The 19345-nt window shown below is 52.8% G+C and overlaps 1 long non-coding RNA gene across 1 annotated transcript in view; it reads right to left on the reverse strand.

Moving 5' to 3' along the window:
- Positions 1-19345, reverse strand: part of LOC123382523 — a 58585-nt gene that overhangs the window by 2362 nt on the left and 36878 nt on the right. The window contains exon 2 of the long non-coding RNA XR_006591001.1: positions 1920-2101. This is a non-coding gene — a long non-coding RNA (uncharacterized LOC123382523). The remainder of the gene's footprint in view (positions 1-1919; positions 2102-19345) is intronic.

Here is a 19345-nt window from a genome sequence, read left to right on the forward strand (position 1 = left end):
CCTCCTGTCTATCCTCACCTCAGGCTACTCCCCACGCAAAGAGCCCTTCCCACTCTGTCCCCTGACGTAGCATCTCTGTCCCACCTCCACGTCTCCGCCGCTCGGGCCCTCCTGCCAGAGGGCCCTTTCTCCCTTGGGCTGAGAGGGAGCCCCCCCCGTCCCCTGCACCCCCCCCCCCACCCCGTGTTAGGACACCTCTGATGGGCTGGGGAGGGCAGCGGCTCTAAAGGCACGGCCTACTGGATTTGAATTCCACCTTGACCACCTCCTAGCACGTGCTCCTCAGCAAGTTCCTTGACAGGACTGCATCTCTACATCTGCACCGTGGGGTTGAAAACACAGGTCGCTACCACAGTGGGGCAGGTGCAGGTTTAAAGAAGGAGCACTCACTCCTTTGGCTCCTGGACCGTGAGAAGCGTCGCCAAGGGCCGGATGGTGTTTTCCCTGACGCAGGGAAGCAACCACTCGTGGGTATTTCTGCGATCGGACCCCCATGCTAATTTGGGGAAGCATGTACGGGGGTACGAAGAGGCCGGCACCCGCCAGGAGGACCATTTCATGTGAGTCTTCAAAGGGTCACCCGACGGATGCACGAATGGCTGCGTGAATGCACCCCACACCCCTGCACAGAGGATGTCCTCTCCTGCTTTTCCAGGAGGGGAAACTGAGGCCTGGGCCCACACAGCTGGATACGCTATGCGTGGGGGCGGGCTCCTTCGCGAGTCTTTCTCTGGCCAGCGGGGACCCCGAGACGGGTCCCCAAGAACCCTGGGTAGGGCACGCCTTCCCTGCGGCCCCTGCACTCGGTTTCACGCCACAGCTGCCACCGGGGCCAGATGTCCTGCCCTCATTTACATCCCTTCTACACCCTGCAGCCAGAGGAGCGAGAAGGGGAAGCCACAGGTCGGACCCAGCCCAGGTCACAGTGCCTGCTGCCTTGGCCATACAGAGTCTGCTGGAAACCAGACCATGGGGTTTACAGGAATCAGGGCCTCTGAGCAGCACCAAATGTGAAAGCAAAACCCACACCGGCACACACACACACACACGTGCACATGGAGGAACACGCGTGCGCGGGCACGCACACATGCACACACGCGTGCAGGCACACGCAGATGCCGACGGCGCGCCCGTGCCCCAGCACACGCGCGCCGCTCCCTACAGACCACCCCCATCCCGAGTGGCGAACTCTGACCACCCCACCCCCCAGCAAGCCCCCCACCCCAGCAATCGCAGCTGCCCGGAAGACGGGTGGGGAGCCCTGGGTTGGGGTGGGAGCTCCTTCGCTGCTAGCTTGGTGCCTTCCATCAAGGGGTTAGCCCTCCCGGACCTCGGTCTCTGTCATTACTAAAGCAGAGACGATCACAATTAAAAAACAACAACAACAACCCGCTTCCTTGAGAAGGGGGCTCGTGGCCAGCCGAAGCACAAAGTATGTGCTCAGGAAAAGCCTGTCAAAGGACTCAAAACAATACTCACGACAGATGAAGGACCTTCCGTGTCTATAGGTGGAACCCCGTGAATGCTCACAGCTCATCCAGGAGGCAAGAGGGCTCTCACCTTACAGAAGAGGAAAACTGAGGCCCCAAAGGTAATGGCGTCTCGTCCAGGGCACCAAGGTCCACGCATCTCCTGACCCCAGCCCCCCAGCATGTCTGTACAGACAGACACAGACCTGCCGGGCCCACCCAGTGCTGTCCCTAGGGAGTCTCCCTGGCCCTCCATGCCCCACAGGTCCTGGAAGGGTCCCTGGCTGGCTGGCATCCGGGGCCAGTGAGCAGGGGCCCCAGCAGCCGCATGGAGGGGGCTGAAAAGGAGAGGACTTCTCCGGGGTCACCCAGTATATAGGGTCTCCGGGGCCACCGTAACAAATTACCATGAACTAGGTGGCTTAAAACAATAGATACTGATTCTCTCACCTTTCTGCAGGCCAGAAGTTCAAAATCAAGGTGGCAGCAGGACTGCGCTCCCTCTGGAGGCTCTGGGGTACACGCCTTCCTTCCAACTTCTGGCTCTGGGGCTGCGTGATTCCGATCTCTACCTGCACCTTCACCCGGCCTCCACACCTCTGGGTCTGTGTGTCCAAATCTCCTGACCTTCTCTGAAAAGGACACGCGCCACTGGGTTGGGGACCCAACCTAAATCCAGATGTTCTCATTGAAAGATCCTTAATTATACCTGCAAAGACCTTTTTTTCCCCCAAATAAGACCCCATTCATAGATTCTGCATCTCTTTGAGGGACACGATTCAACCTACTGTACTCGATGAGTCAGGGGCAATACAAGGCAGAGCCCTTCCTGCAGCCCAGCTCTTAACTGAGGTGTCATTAACATGACCAGAGTGGGGACAAGAGACAGATTTTGGAGGCCCTCAGCCTGGCTCGGAATCCTGACCTTACCTCTTTATGTACTGTGGGACCATAAGAAAGGGACGCGCCCTCTCTGTGCCTTGGTTTCTTTGCCCACAAAATGAGGATAAGACAGACCTTGCCTCCTAAAGGAAATTAAATGAGTTAATACATGTAAAGGCTCCGAAAAGTGTGCCTGTCTGGAACCTAGAAAGCTCTCAATAAATGTCCGATGAATAAATACATAAAATCACGTCTGGAATAATTTGAATGCTCCGTACATGCTAACTACTGGCTGAAGGAGGCGTTGGGGAGGAAGAATTTTCCTCTTCCCCTGAAGGTTCTTCTTGCTGGTCTAAGAATTAAATTGACATGAGACAGACGAAGAGGAGAAACTCAGATTTAATTACATACCTACAGAGGCCCCACAAGGATTAGGAGGCCCACGGGCAGTCGGGCTTCTATGGCATCCAGAGCTGAGGAGAAGGGGTAGGGCTCTGGGAGGGCGCAGGAAGAGGAAAAAGAGTAAATGTTTGGTAAGCAAATGTTTGCTGGGACACTTAGAAGCAGTGGGACACAGAGAAGAATTTTAGCCGACCGACTTTGCCAGCTATCTCCCTGCCCTCGTTCATACTATGTTGGGATTGTCTGTGCGGACAGCTCCCTTCCCGCAACAGGCCCTCTGTCTAAATAAGTTCAAGCAGTTAGGAGGAAGGTCAAAGGTTCTTCCTGAGCCCTCTGTTTCTTTTCTTTGTTCTTTTTTAATGTTTGTTTATTTTTGAGACAGGGAAAGAGACAGAGCATGAATCCGAAGCAGGCTCCAGGCTCCGAGCTGTCAGCACGAGCCCGACACGGGGCTCGAACTCGAAGACTGTGAGATCATGACCTGAGCCGAAGTTGGACACTCAACCAACCAAGCCACCCAGGCGCTCCCAGAGCCCTCTGTTTCTAAAAAATAATCAACCTAAAATAATCTACACGCCAAAGAGACACGTTTTGGGGTGGCAAGGTTTGCTCCCCTAAAGTGGCTGGTAATTATTCCAAAGGATTCTTCACCAAGCGTCTCCCTGGGTTCCCCGGTTCAATGCCCCCACCCCAAGAGAGGTGGAGAATGTCACGCCTGGCCCACTTGTCAGATGAGAACACGGAGTCTCAGTGGGGTTCGGGGACGGCCGCTAGCCTGGTATCCGGGCCCCGGGGGATGGTCCCAGACTACGTCTGACCCCCAACAATGGCTTCAAAGCAAAAAGCGAAAAGCAGGACAATTGCAAAATTGTGTCTTGAAGCTAATGCTGCTCCTGGCAGGCAGTACGACGAAGAGCCGCGGGTCTCCGATGGCGGTCCCCAGGCCGACGGCATCAGCGTCACCCATGGATTTGCCAGCAATGCACATTCTCGGGCCCACCCCCAGAGCCCTGTAGGCAGGGCTCTTCCAGGGGCCGCTAACGCATGCGGAAGTTTGAGGACCCCTGGCCTGGGGGTGCAAAGTGCAGATGGAGAGCGGGCCACCCTGGGCTGGAATCCGGGATCTGCCACCTCATCAGTGGGTGTCCCCACCTCCCAGCTGGAAACGGATCGAGTCTGGTGCCGCGGGCCGCACCGAGGCCTCGTCGAGTTCACACCCGACACTGTGTAGGTGCTGGCTGATGACCGTAATTCTTCGATTTAGGGACCAACTTTCACCGGACATGACGAGGGCACACAGGTGTGTGCACATTCCTTTCAGGAAGGGGTGAAAACTGGAGATGTTAATTGCTCTCTTCAAAACCGTACTTGGTGAGTTTCTAAGGTTGGTGGTTAACTTTCCAACGGAGTCTGCTGATCCTTGAGACCCTAAAATCAGCGAACCAGTGCTTGAAGACGGGAGGTCACTGGCCCTTTCACAGGTGGGTAAACCGAGGCTCCCCGACAGCCCCCTGGGAACTGAGACAGCGGTAGCAGCTGGCTCTCAGGCCCTGTTGGGTGTGCCAACCCCCCAGGAATAGCAGTTGGCTTCCGTGGAAATTCCACTGAACTGCCCTTGGTGGGCAATCGGGAACAGGGAATTCCGGGAGATGGGGCCCGTCCCCAGGTGCCCGAATATCTTTACAACCTCGCCTGGGCAGAGGGAACCCAGAAGGAGCCACGACACTGCTAGGCTTGGGTCTGAGAAATCAGCAGCTCAGGGATGATGCCAATGACCACAGCAAAAATCCCAGGTGCCATTTACGGTCACCTGTCCTACAAGGGGAGAACACTCCTACCTTACAGCTGAGGACGCAGAGGCCCAGAGTTGAAGCTGTGAGCCCAAGGTCACAGAGCTGCTGGGGGGCAGAGGAAGGATTTCAACCAAGGTGTGTCGAGCCTCAGGGTCTGGGAGATTTGCAGGTCTGGGGGGCCTCCGGGCACTGCTGGCCAGCACTCTCAAAGCCCAGCCTGGCCTGACCAAGGCTGAGGAGGAGGGAGGTTATGGCTCCCAACACCCATCTCTGTCCCTCTCTACCTGCCAAGGAAGAGGAAGCTGGACAGAGGGGGGTTGGGGGGGGTGACAGATCCACAGAAGATTCATCACCAGTCAGAGGGGAGATTTGGGGTCCCCCCACCTCACTCGATTTCCAGGCAGGCCACCCAGACAGCAGCATCAGACATGGGGTCAAGTAGGACCCAGAGGCTGGGGGGGTGTGCCCCTCGGCCTCAGCTTCTGCATCCAAAGAATGGCGTCACATCCCCGACCCCCGGGGATCTCTGAACTCTCAGAAGCCACAGGAGAGGCAACACCGGCCCACTGTTTCTGGTCTCTGCCTGTCGTCCCCAGAGAGCACAGTGGTGGGACTCGGGAGTCCGAATGCAGAGAGGCTGGGACCAATGCAGAAGGGAGGGTGGGACACTGGGCTTTACAGCAAGGACACTAAGCCTGAGAGAAGTTGAGTAGCAGCCCATGGTCACACAGCAGGTCGGTAAAGAGCCGATTCTGACCTCGCGCACCAGGTCTGGAGCCCACGCTGCACCACTCAGCCCCGCGGCCCTGGGGGACTGGGGACTCCAGGAGGAAATAATGGAATGAGTGAGGCAGGGACAAGGCGCGACATGGTGGGGGGGAAGGCGGTGAGGAGGGGACCGCGAAGGGCTCTGCTGTGCCTTAGCAGCGACCTTACTTCTTGGAACCTGTCCTGTGGAAATGCTCCCCTGCCTCCTCCTGGGGGCTAAGCAATAGTGCGGCTGGCTTTGTCTCCCCATCCAGGGACCACACGCATTCCCTGAAAAAGGCTCTCTGTCCTCTGGCCCCTGAAGGTCGGGGAGGGGCACAGACAGCACTGTGGGTGGCCAGGCCCAGGGATGGTCCCTTACCCATCACAAGTCCCTCATGAGACCATTCTTGGGCTGGGGAATTTCCTCAGTGGTACTGAATGCTGTTTTATTCCCCAGCCATAGGGCACCCCACACCGTCTGTGCGCGTGTGATTCTTTTCACTGAGGTATACCCTACGTCCAGTACAGTGCTCTCATCTCAAGCCTGTGGCTCGATCAGGTTTCACACGCACTCTTGAAAGTCACTGCCCAGATCAACATTCCAGCCGCCTCTCCAGGGAGCTTTTGGAAATGCAGCATCTACCCCATGAGCATCTACCTAGTGGGTCAGAATCTGTCTTACACTGAATGAGACCTCAGGGGAATAATGGGCCCATAGCGGTGGGAGCCCTCGGTGGGGCTCATGAAACCCCCCCGCACTTTCTCAAGCATGTCTGTGCGCTGCCTCGTTCAAGCTGTACAAGCCTAGGAGGCAGGAACTATTATTATCATATTAATATCAATGCCATGTCGATATAAATGTGAACAGCTTATCTACAACGTGCCATTTTACAGGGGAGAAAGCAAATCTTGGAGAGGTTTGACAACTTGCCCAAGAGTGCTACAAAGCGGGCCTGTCCAGATGTGAACGCCCACTGCCTGAGTCCAAAGCCCTCAGAGAGTGAGCATCACAGGACGGCCGTCCAACAAGCTGGTTTAAGAAAGAAAGCTTCCTTCTTTTCTTTCCTCCTTTGAAAAAAAAAATTTTTATTGCTTATTTATTTTTGAGAGACAGAGACAGAGCGTGAGCGGGGGAGGGTCAGAGAGAGAGGGCGACAGAATCCGAAGCAGGCCCCAGGCTCTGAGCTGTCAGCACAGAGCCCGACGCGGGGCTTGAACTCACAAGCTGTGAGATCATGACCTGAGCTGAAGTTGGATGCTTAACCGACTGAGCCACCCAGGCGCCCCATCTTTCCTCCTTTGAGAAAGAACCCCACAATAACAACGCATGTGTACAATTTAAACAGAAATTCAAAGCATCCAAAGGCTTCCAGAAAACAGTCAGCATCCTTCTCGGCCAGCCCCAGCCTCCCAGCTGCCCCTTCCTGGGGGCAACCGTTCTGATCAATTTCCTGTGCTCTACAGGGACCAGCACACGGAAATAAGTCGTGTTTTCTCTCACTTACGCAAATGCGAGCCTTTCCTACATCCAGACCTGCCCCTTGCTTTTATCACCCTGTACTTTGTCACCCCATCGGCACATAAAACCCGGGTTACAATGTGGATGCACCATAATTCACCCTGCCGCTTCCCGACTGCGAGGCAAACAGGTTGTTTCCGGTCTTTTACGACCGTGGCAGGGCCTTGCCCTGCCACTCGGCTGCCCTGCGCGGCCTGATGCCCCCCGGAAGGTGGAGGCCCTGCCCCTGTCGGGTGCAACGTTGACCTTGGCAGTTACAAGGAACATTTCTAAACTGCCAGGCTTGGACAGGGCTCAAGATGCTTGGTGCCTCTGGAGCCTGCATCCTGGGTCGGGACTGACTGGAAGGGTCCAGAGCTGCTTTCCAAGAAACTGAAAATGGAACCAGAGAAAGCGGTTAGCAGCACGCGAGGCTCCTTGGGAGGAGGAAACCTGACTGTGTAGCCACTTTACCCTCTAGAGACAAGGGCCTGGAGCCTCCCTTTCCCTGAATTTCCTCACCCCACCCCAACCCCCCCCCCCTCCCCACACACACCCCAAAGCCTCTCAGGCTTGAGCTTTGCCTTGGACCAGGGCCTGGAAGGCAGTGGAAGCTTTTCAGTGCCAAGCCCAATGCACATATTGGTTCATTTAATCCTCAAAAACATACTGAGGTAGGTATGGTTATTATGCCCATTCTACAGAGGGGGAAAGTGAGGCCAGACAGGTTAAGATCAGACCAGGGATTCCTCACGAAAGGTCTCACGCACCCCCCCCCACCCCATGGCCTGTGGCCTGGGGTTCACCTGTGACCCCGACCCCAAATGAGAAGTCACTTCGTGACACACCCACCTGAAGGTGCAAAACGAAAAAGGCAAGAGCAGGTGTGGTGAGCACGGGGGGGCCACTGGGAGTTCTGTCCTCTGTGCGTGTGTGTATGGGGGAGGGGGGGTGGTGTGTGAGCTGTTACAACGTTGCAGAAATCTGGCAACATTTACTAAGGCTGGACACACGCACACAGACTACGTCAGAGGATATGCCCAAGAGAAATGTAGCCATGTGTTCTCCAAAAGACCGTGTAAGAATGCTCTCAGATCAGTGCTATTCGGAACAGCCCATGCTGCACGGTCCCATTTAGGACGATAGCGAACGAAGGAAGATTCTGGTGTGAAACAGTCTGATCACCAGGGACCTGTTTCTTTCTTCCTTCTTTCTTCCTTCCCTTCCTTTTTCTTTTCTTCCTTTTCTTTCTTTCTTTCTTTCGAGAGGTTGCAAGTGAGTGAGGGGCAAGAGAGAGAGAGAGAGAATCCCATGAGGGGCAGAGAGAGAGAGTGAGGGGGGAGAGAGAAAAGAAGGGTCACGTGAAGCGTGGCTCAAGCTCACCCAGTGGGGGGGGGGGGGGACTCGAACTCATGGACTGTGAGATCATGACCTCAGCTGAGGTCAGATGCTGAAGCGACTGAGCCACCCAGGCACCCCCAGGAAGAGGTTTTGCGGGTGCAGGGCCCGCAGAGCTGTGTTTTCTCCAGCAGTCTGGTGGGATCATGTTAGTGTGCACACAAGTCAAACGCCATCAAAGATATGCCACAATAATTTTTTTATTCTTTTCATGTTTCTTTATTTTTGAGAGAGAGAGGGTGCATGCGCGAGCAGGGCAGGGGCAGAGACAGAGAGGGAGACACAGAATCCGCAGCAGGCTCCAGACTCTGAGCTCTCAGCACAGAGCCCAACACGGGGCTCGAACCCACGAACCACGGGATCACCGCCTGAGCCGAAGCCAAGAGTGGGAGGCTTAAGGGACTCAGCCACCCAGGCGCCCCCCATCTTAAGTGGTTTTAAGTGCACAGTTCAGTAGCATTAAGTACATTGACGTCACTGTGTATCCACTCTGCGAAGCTCTTCATCCTCCGAAACGGAAACTCTGTCCCTACTAAACACTAACGCCCCAGCCCCCCAGCCCCCAGCCCCGGCAGTCACCCGTCCACTTTCTGTCTCTGTGAACTTGGCAACTCTGGGCACCTCATGAAAGTGAGATCCTGCAATATTGTCCTTTTGCGACCGGCTTCCTTCCTTGGCATGACGTCCTCGACGTTCATCCGCCTTGGGTCAGAATCTCCTTCCTTGTTAAGGCTGGAGAATATTCCAGGGTGTGGCTAGACCGCCTTGTATTTATCCATTCATCCATGGATGGATCCTTGGGTCGCGTCCACCTTCTAGCGGATGCTGCTCTGACCGTGAGGGGGCCGATGTGCACCACTTTTGTTTGACCATTTCACACACAATCGAGGAAGAGGCCGAACAGAGGTTCCAAAGACGAGTTCTGGGGACCAGCCGGGCAGACAGGTTGGGTGACTTCGCGCCTCGCGGCTTTGTGCGGTGGGAACGATCCTGCTGGGCTTATGGGGCTGGGAGAGGATGTACCTGGTACACAGGCAGCTCCCCGTCAGTTCTAGCTACTGTTGTTCGTATTCTCACCCTCACCCCTCCCCACCCCTGCCTCCGCACCCAGTTCTCAGTCCGCGGAGGGGTTTGTAACCTCCCGAGGGCAGTCCTTCTCACGGAGTGGGGCCGAGGCCCGGAGGCTCCCCCAGGAGTCTGCAAAGGATGACAAATGCAAAAGCTGTCTTCTTTTCCCAAAGGCAAGTGGCATTCAACTCCAGGACCAAACTGATTTGCGGAAGGAAAGGGCCTGTTCCTAGGAACTGAGTGAATTGATGAGGGTCATTTAACACAGGACAGTTTTAGCTTTATTTATTCCTCTCCAGTTCTTGGTAACCACCAAGCACATTTCTCACGGGGTTACATCTGCTTACGCACTGCTCCCCGGGCATATCCTGTGTCCCCAGGGCCCAGGGGCCTGCGCCCCCTGTCATCTCTGCTGCACAAGTGTGTGGTTTTCTGGGCAGAGGGTCTGTGGTGCTCAGCGGCTTGTCCCAGGGCATCTGTGTCCCCTTTATGCACACAGTTGTCTTAACCCAGGGGGTCTGGTCCTTTCCCTGGGAAGTTTGTTAAAACCCACATTCCCAGCCCCTCTCCTTTCACAGCATGGGATTTGGCGGGGGGGCTTGGGGGGAGGGCCCAAAACCTGCACCTTTACAGGACCATGGGAAGGGCCACAGTCACACTTGGAACTACACTGCCCACCTCCCCCCAGCTCCCTCTTCTGCTGGGGGCCTGCGGGCAGGCCCTCCTTGCTCACCAGCTCCAGCTCTGTGGCTGTTCACAAAGAGCGAGGGGTTCTTCTCTTGTGGATTTTTTTTTTTTTCAAATAGCTTTATTGAGATACAACCCACATACCATGCAGTTCACCCATTTAAAGTGGTTTTTAGCCTATGCTCAGGGCTGTGCCACCATCACCATGGTCAATGTTAGAGCATTTGCATCACCCCGAAAAAACACCCCCCGACCCTGGACCCATTTATAGGCACTTCCCATCACCCCCTCCCCCCGCCCTAGGCAAGCCCTAATCTCTTCTCTGTCTCTATGGATTTGCTTCGAACATTTCATATACATGGAATCATACAATACATGGTCCTCGGTGTCTGACCTGTATCATGAAGCAGGTTTCCACAGCCATTCCGCGTTATAGCATGGATCAGCACTTTGCTCATTTTTATTGCCAAATAATATTCTGTTATGCACCCGGGGGGGGCAGTTTAAAACATATTAATGCTGGCACCCACCCCAGAAATGCTAACCCAATTAGTCGGAGGGGCAAGAGCAGGACAAGATTCCTTAAGACTCCCCGGCAGTGGCGGGGGGGGGGGGGGGACGGGAGGGGGCAGTGGGGGCGGTTTCATCTGCCTCCTGGGCTGACATTTCCTGCCTTCACTCCTTCCAGATTCCAGGGCAGATCTTAAAGGGTACCATTTCACAGACCGGGAAATCCGGGCTCAGAGAGAGGGAACGTCACCAGTCCATGGTTCCAGCTGACATGGATCTGACTTCCTCCCTCCGTTTTGCCTGCATTAATGAGGCACTGACTGTATGTATGCCGGGCACCCCGAGACCCAGATGGCCAAGACTGAGACATTCCCTCTCAGTGGCATTCAGGGTCCTTGACCAATGCAGAAAGGCTGGCCTCTGTTTAGTAACAAGTAGAGGGGCGCCCGGGTGGCTCCGTCGGTTGAGCGCCTAACTTTGGCTCAGGTCATGATCTCACGGTTCCTGAGTCCGAGCCCCGCGGGCTCCGTGCTGTCAGCACCGAACCCACTTAGGATCCCCTGTCTGCCGCTCTCTGCCTCTCTCTCCCTCTCTCTCAGATAAATAAAACATGAAAAAAAAAATAATATGTAGGATGAAGTGAGAAAGGAGAGGAAATAACAGTGCGGGGAGGGGATTTTCAATTAATGGTTGAAATAAAGTGACCGGTCTCGGTCTTTGGGGGGTGCCCACCCACAGAGAACAGGAAGACACTTTCACGGGGACCTTGTTTTGGCTACAATTATAGGGGATTTTCCATCCTTTGAAATCCACTGCCTCACAGTAGGCGAAAGCCCTGGTCTTAAAGAGAGAGAACAACGTAATCATGCATTCAACACATTATTTTCTGAGCAGCTATGATTTGCCAGGTGTTAGAACTGCAGCTAGCAACGAGACGACCCCCTTCCTCTCAAGGGTGTTGTGATCTGGTGCAAGGAGGCAGGCAGCAAATAAATGATGAGGCGACACAGCACTGTCTAGACTCATCCAGGCGTGAGGCGGGCAGAGGAGGTTAGCAGGCGGGAAAGGTCTGTGCCCTGCCAGGGAGGGCAGGGCAGGCCAGTGACCTCTTGCTGCGATCTGAATGGTAAGAAGGCATTCCAGGCAGAGGGGACAAGCGAGCAAAGGCCCTGAGGCAGGAACATAATTTTAATTCCAGGAACTGAAAGGGGGAACAGGGGCCTAAAACATAACGGATGGTTGGGGGGGGGGGGCGGTTAGTGAAGAGGGGCAGAGAGACAGGGAGACACAGAATCCGAAGCAGCCTCCAGGCACAGAGCCCGATGCGGGGCTTGAACCCACCAACCGCGAGATCATGACCTGAGCCGAAGTCGGACGCTTAACCGACTGAGCCACCCAGGCGCCCCTGAACGTTTTTTTTCCGAAACCAGATGTTTTGTGTACATAAATAGATACGTATATAGTTTTTAAGCACCCACCCCGTGTCAGGTGGTGGGCCATATTATTTTTATTCCCATCCTGGTTCTCGTTTTATCTGTATCTCAAGGGCAGCAGGCTGAATGCCGACCAGACCAGAGAAACACGCAGCCTCCTAACTCCCCACACCAGCGAGGGTGACCTTATCTGGAAACAGCCTCTTTGCACACGTAATAATTAAGTTAAGGATCTGGAGATGTGATCATCCTGGATTGGGGTGGGACCTGACTCCAAGGACAAGTATCTTCCTAGGGGAGGGCCACGTGAAGACAGAGGCAGACACTGGAGTGACCTATGATCCAAGGAGCCCAAAGATTTCTGGCAGCCGCCAGAACCCAGGAGAGGGGCATAGAACTCATCCTCTTCTGGGGCTCCAAGAGGAACCAGCACCATGCCTGACTTCCAGCCTCCAGGACAGGGAGAGAACACATTTCTGCTGTTTTAAGCCACCCCACTTATGGTTCATTTGTTGCGACAGCCAGAAGAAACGAATACAACGTATATAATTTAGTCACCAATTCACATACACAGGGGTTCTTGCTGATACTTCATATCTGCAGGGGGAGGGAGGTGGAAAACTTTGGGGGATCCCTCCCTTCTTCCGCCTGATTTTGAATCTCCCACTCACTGCGTAGCCTGGGACAAGTTCTTTGGCTTTTCTGGCTTCAGGGTCTTCATCTGTCAGAGATGAGCAACGGACTGATTTGTAAAGTATGGATGTGAGGGTGGCTGTCACAGGGCAAAGCCCCCTTCCCTTCGGGAAAGGGGCAGAAACAGCAGGCTTCAGGGTCATGGGTAAGTTCCAGGTGGGATTCTACAGAGGGAACACCCATCCCTGGGAAATTCTGAGCCAGCGTTCTAACCCAAGCAGCGGAGGCCCTCCAAGGAAGAGGGAAAGCAAGCCACCTTTGATCTGAAAAGGCTCCACTAGGGCCGACCTCTCCGCTGGGCTCAGCGGGCACAGCACCTGGGGCCACGATGCTTTTAGGGGCCCACGGAAATGTTTTAGGTTCTTTTAAAATAAAAGGGAAAAACAAATGTGGTTAAGGGCCAAGGTGTAAGCCTGACTCCAGCCTGGATTATACTGATTGTTATGCCAATGCAGTCACAACATATTATTATTTTTTTCTCTTTTACGGAGGAAGGTATCCAAGGAAGCCGTAATGCGCTCCTGGACAAACCGCCCAGGAGAGGGACGGACGTTGAGGACCAAGTGGGCTCAGCCAGCCTGGCCGAGCAAGGAGTTTCAAAATCCAGACCGGGAAGGGAGCAGAGAAGCCTGATCTGGAAAGCAGCGCTGGCCAAACCCACGATCCCTGCCCTGCTGGTCATCAAGCCACCATTCTGGGAGGGCCCCTGCCCCTAGAAAAGCAAACCAAGCGATCGCTGTCCCAGCCTCGCTTTCTGGCCTCACGGGGAAAGGTGCGATTTCCTCTTCCCACACGACAATCAGGCAAGCACCATTATTATTCCCATGTGGCAGATGGAAACACTGAGGCCAAGAGAGCCCTTTGCACAGAACCTGTCATACCACAGGTACTCAATAATTGCCTGCTGAGTGCAGGCTGGGTAAACAGAGGGAAGCTAAGCTCCATGCTCAAGCCCACACGACTAGTAAGGGGAGAGCTGGGATTTGAACCCAGGCAGCCCTGCTCCAGACTCTATAACCAACACTCTCTATTGCCTTTGGGCACACGTGATGGGGTGTTGCTTCTAATCCTTACACAGGATGTATAAGATTGAGCTTAGCCACCCTGTTTCTTTTCTTTTTAATGTTTATTTATTTTTGAGAAAGAGGAAGAGAGTGGAGGAGGGGCAGAGAGAGGGGGAGACACAGAATCCGAAGCAGGCTCCAGGCTCTGAGCTGTCGGCACAGAGCCCGACGCGGGGCTCGAACCCACGAACCGTGAGACCATGACCCGAGTCGAAGTTGGACGCTTGGCCGACGGAGCCACCCAGGCGCCCCCGCAGCCCTGTCTCAGATGAGCAAGGTTAACTTCCCACCAGCCTGGGGAGTGACTGCGTCCCAGTCCTGTCCTTCTGACAGCCAGAGGGCTACAAGCTGATTTCAGGCTGGCCTCCTTGGGCTGTGGGTCCTAGAGAAATCAGGCTTCGGGGCAAGAGAGGAAGGTCGGCACTCTTCCCTTGCAAAGAACCTCTCCCCGGGTTCCTGGCTGGCGCTTGGGTAAATCCCTCAGCTCTTTAACCGCCAGGTGATCGGCCTACAAATGGGGGCTTTAGGGACAAGAGAGCCAGCGGTGATCCTCCTGGACTGGGGGCACTCCGGCCAGCTGCAAACTGTGCTGGCCTCAGTTTCCTCATCTCTAAACTGGGAGTAACAATGATCCCAAAGGTTTCTCCCGGAGATCAGCCGTGCGGGGAGTGCGTGGCACGGCCACCTTATCAGACCCATCCTGGACATTCCCTAGACTCATTTTAACAGGTATCCTGGGAGGTTCTTACCCACAGGGTCCGGGGTCGACTATAAATAGTGCTCAAAGCACTTTTCCCTCCTCTTATCAGCTTTTGTTGTCGTTAAACTCCAAAGCTACCCCCCCCACCCCCCTCAGGCTGGAACACGTCAGCTGAGACGATGCGAGTAGGTGTGCTAAATGCTCATTGTCTCCCTTTAATCCAGCCTTCTGCGAAAAACATTGTTAGCTATGCGGTGTATATTTTTTTTTCACTCCTTTCTCTCCTCGCAGAGGAACAGAGTTGGACAGAATGTGGGCTTCCTTCTTCTGTATTTATTTTAGTTTTTAAAAATAGGGGCTCACGACCATTCGTGTTTTCTGCACCATCGCCAGAACTGTGTGTGCCCTTGGCCTCACGTGCTGGTCTCCCGAGATGGGGCGGGCAGCGAGCTGCACAGCCTGACCGCAGGCCAGGCGGGAAAGTGAAAATAAACCCCGGCTGGCAGCTGAGTTTCTCTTTCCTGTCAAACGAGTACCTTATCGTACTGAGGCTGTGTGTCTACAGGGGCCTCGGAGACTGCTTTTTATTTTCTCCCGGGAGGACATTTACATAACAAAGTGTCTGAACTGTATCAACCTTAAGTATCCAGCTTGATGATTTTTTTTATTTTTATTTTTTAACGTTTATTCATTTTCCAGAGACAGAGAGAGACACAGCGTGAGTGGGGGAGGGGCAGAGAGAGAGGGAGACACAGAATCCGAAGCAGGTTTCAGGCTCTGAGCTGTCGCCACAGAGCCCGAAGCGGGGCTCAAACTCACAGACCGAGAGATCATGACCTGAGCTGAAGTCGGATGCTTAACAGACTGAGCCACCCAGGCGCCCTGATTTTTTTTCTTTTATACAAATGTATCCACTGCCCAAATCAAGATCTAGGGCATTCCCAGCCTCCCAGAAGGTTCTTTTGTGCCCCTTCTCATTGGTAACTAACCACTGCTCTGCCTTCTGTAAATACCATATAGACTTGCCTGTTCTTACACTGCATACCAAGCAGTCAGTCACATGGTATGACCCTTTCTTGTCTGGTTTCTTTCGCCCAGCACGACGTGTGTGAGGGTCATGCGTGGTGCGGTATGTCTCGATAGTTTGCTCGGTTTAATTGCTGAGCCGCGTCCTATGGCACAGATGTAACTCAGCCGTTTATTCAATCCCCTGTTGATGGATATCTGGGATGATTCCAGTTTGGGGCTATGAGAAACCAACTTGCTGTGAACATTCACGTGCAAGTCTTTGTGTAGACATATGCTTTCTATTCTCTTGGGTAAATACCTAGAAATAGGACTGCCGGGTCATAGGAGAGTTGTGTGTTTAACTTTGCAAGAGACAGCCAGGCGGTTTTTCTCCCCAGCCCTGCAGGGGAGAAATGTTTTAAGACTCCAGGGGCCCTGGCATGACTTCTCCAGGAGGCCCCACTCCACCTCACAGGAAACCTACAAAACGACCTTGATCCACATTAAACAACTTTTTTTTTTTTCCCAGAGGCTTTTCTAATTTTGCTTTTTGAAATTATTTGGCCCCAAGTGGCTCATTTGCTATGTGGGTCTGCTGGAGTTTTTCAGCAATCGTGTTTGGCACTCTGACAAACTCCGATCCCCCAAACTCCTTTTCATTTAGAGTCAGGCTTTTATGAACAATATATTTAGTGCCTAATGAAGATCCTTCATCACTGGCTTTGTGAACGTCTATTCACCCCTCAAAACCCCACCCAAAAGTCCCCACTTCCATGAAGCTTATAGGTAACTGCAGCCTTCCCCCTCCCCCACCAAGTCCAGAGCCTGATGTGTGACCCTGATGTCACATGCCCTTGGAGGAGAGCTCTGTGACAAATAAAACTGGGGGGTATGACAAAGATTAGGAGGAGGGAGAACATCAGAGAGGGAGGCCAGGGAGGACTTCTTCAAAAAGCCAACGACCTAAATGACAAGAAGCAGCCAGCCAGCCAGAGCTGGATAGATAGAGGGAACAGCCAGTGCAAAGGCCCTGAGGCTGGAACACCGCACACAAGGGACAGAGTGAGAGCTCCTCATTTCAACTCCAACTTCTCCTCTGAACATTTGGGGAATATAGTTGCAAAACTGACTCTATGCGTTCCTGAACAAATAGTCTGGAAAAGACATTCTGGAAAAGGCCAAACTATGGAGACAGTGAAGAGATCGGTGGTTGCTAGGGTTGGAGAGAAGTGGGAAAGACGAATTGATGGAGCACAGGGATTTTTTTAAGGCAGTGAAGCTAGTCTGTATGGCACCACAATGGTGGACACATGTCATTATACATGTGTCCAAACCCATGGAATGCACACCACCAAGAGCGAACCCTAATGTAAACCATGGACTTTAGCTCATAATAATGTATCGATATTGGTTCATTGATTTTTTTTAATGTTTACTTATTTTTGAGAGGGAGAGAAAGAGAGCACAAGCAGGGGAGGGACAGGAAGAGAGAGAGACACACACAGAATCTGAAGCAAGCTCCAGGCTCTGAGCTGTCAGCTTAGGGCCTGGTGCGGGGCTTGAGCCCACGAACTGCGAGATCACCACCTGAGCCGAAGTCAGTCGGACGCTTAACCAACCGAGCCACCGGTTCGGTGCCCCGTGGTTCATTAATTTTAACAAATGTACCACACCAATGCCAGCTGTTAATAATAAGGGCAACTGAGGCAGGGTGGGGATAGGGGGAACGTGGGAGCATTCTGTACTAAAGGGGAGCAAACTGTGTCACCCTAAAATGTATCTCCTGGGGCGCCAGGGTGGCTCAGTCGGTTAAGCATCCGACTTCAGCTCAGGTCATGATCTCACGGTCCGTGAGTTCGAGCCCCGCGTCAGGCTCTGGGCTGATGGCTCAGAGCCTGGAGCCTGTTTCCGATTCTGTGTCTCCCTCTCTCTCTGCCCCTCCCCCGTTCATGCTGTCTCTCCCTGTGTCAAAAATAAACATTAAAAAAAAATTTTTTTTTTTTAAATAAAATGTGTCTCTTTGGCATGTGGATTCTGTCAGGCTGATTAATTTTAAGATGCCGAAGGCTCAAAAGAACCTTTAACTGTCCCCCTAACTGTCTAAAAGAATTCAGACGGAGGACCTGCTGTGGGAAGGGAGCTGTCCCCACAGACAACCCCAACCTAGAATGAACGAGGTGAGGTAGGCAGGGCGGTAGCTGGCAAAGTCTATTGGTTAAAAGTCCTCTCTGTGTCCCAGTGCTTGAGAGGCCCAGGAAACACTTGCTTACCAAACATTTACTCTTTTTCATCTTTCTAGGAATTGTCTTCCTTTCCTTTGAGGTCCCAGACCCTTACCCCGTCTCCTCAGCTCTGGATGCCACATAAACATCAATTGGCTGACTGCCCACGGGCTTCCTATTCTTGTGGGGCCCCTGCATGTGTGTAATCAAATTTTATTTTCTGTTGATTGATCTGAGTCACGTCAATCTAATTCTTAGACCAGCCAAAAGAACCCTGAAGGCAGGTGGAAAATTTTTCCTCCCCAACAGCTGGCATAGCGGGCAGGATAATCATTTGACTAGTTGGACACTGCTGGTCCCGGGACTGCGGCAGCTGGGAGATCCCCACAGACGGTGAGAATTCTTCTCACATCGGTCTCCCAGATCTCTGCCTGCCCGGTCCGATGAACGCCAAAGTGCTGAGAGTCCTTTTCTTGATCTAAATTTAGATTAGCAGAAGAAAATATCTGTGGAATTGGTTCCTAGGATATACTGGCTTTGGTCAAAATTCGTCATGAGCTCTCTTGGTTTTTATCGATCCCTTTCTTCCCAGAGACGGTCACTGTTTGTCCCTGTCTATTGTATCGTTCGTCAGGAAGAAAGACCATGGGCTAGAACACAGGCATAAGCCCTAAAAGCCTGCTGTTTGCCCGGCCTCACAGACTAGGGAGCTCACGGTTCCAACCAGACCAGGGTCTGTTTAGACCAACTTTGTTATGGGTTCATGTGCACTTGACGTAGAGGCTGTTACTAAGGGACGTCGTAGAAGCCCAAACTGCAAAATTGGTAGGCAGGGCTCCAGCACTGAAGTGTGGTTAGAGTTCTTCCCAGTTAACTCAGACTCCTGTGTTAGGATAAGCTGGTCACCGAACAGGTTACGATGATCCTAAGTCACCTGGCCACCCCAAGAAGATTTCTGTGCAAACGAGATTGTCTGTAAAACAAACAAACAAGAACACACCCCACCGTCCCCCACCCATGCGCACACCCTCTTTGGCATTAGTTTGGCTTGGAGACCCAAGACTTAATCGAAAGTTCATCCATTGCTTTTTACCAATCCTAAAACCTGCCCTATTTATCTCAAAAGCCTTGTTAATTATTGGCCTTCGGAAACCAAAGTCGTTCTTGGAGAAACTAGCATTCTTTCAGGAGGTATCTACAAGAGTGCCCACACTCACCTAAGATGAAAGGCGAAAGGTCTTTAAGAGGCCTTTCCAATAGACAAACTGTGAGAAGGGTTCTCTTGCTCAGACTCTAGACCACAGGCTGCTTAATATTTACTTTCAGGGACAAATACAAATCTTAAAGGTCTTCTCCACAAATGGTGAAAGACCTCAGCCATCTGAGTGAGTCAATTTGATATATTCCAACTGTTATGTGCAAACTAGTGAGTTTTCTATTGTTTTACTCAAGCTACAAGATCTCTGTCTATACGGAGGTCTATGTGGGTACAGGAGAAGATATGTTATTTTTTGATCTCCAGACGGTATCGCCGAAATTAACTTGTAAAGGAGCTCTATTTAACCGGCTGAAAATTGGGCGCTTATAAATGAAGCATTTCTAAATCCCAGACATATAACAGAAACGAACCTAACCGGTTTTCACATTCACATAACTTGGGATAATTTTTGGTAAATAAAAGCTGGTTTAAGTTTGGTTTAATGAACACAGATATGCCTTAGAGTTATCAACATTGGATATAACGTAGACACATATAACACCTGGGTTT

Source organism: Felis catus, chromosome E3 (assembly GCF_018350175.1).
Source record: "Felis catus isolate Fca126 chromosome E3, F.catus_Fca126_mat1.0, whole genome shotgun sequence".
Classification (NCBI taxonomy): domain Eukaryota; kingdom Metazoa; phylum Chordata; class Mammalia; order Carnivora; family Felidae; genus Felis; species Felis catus.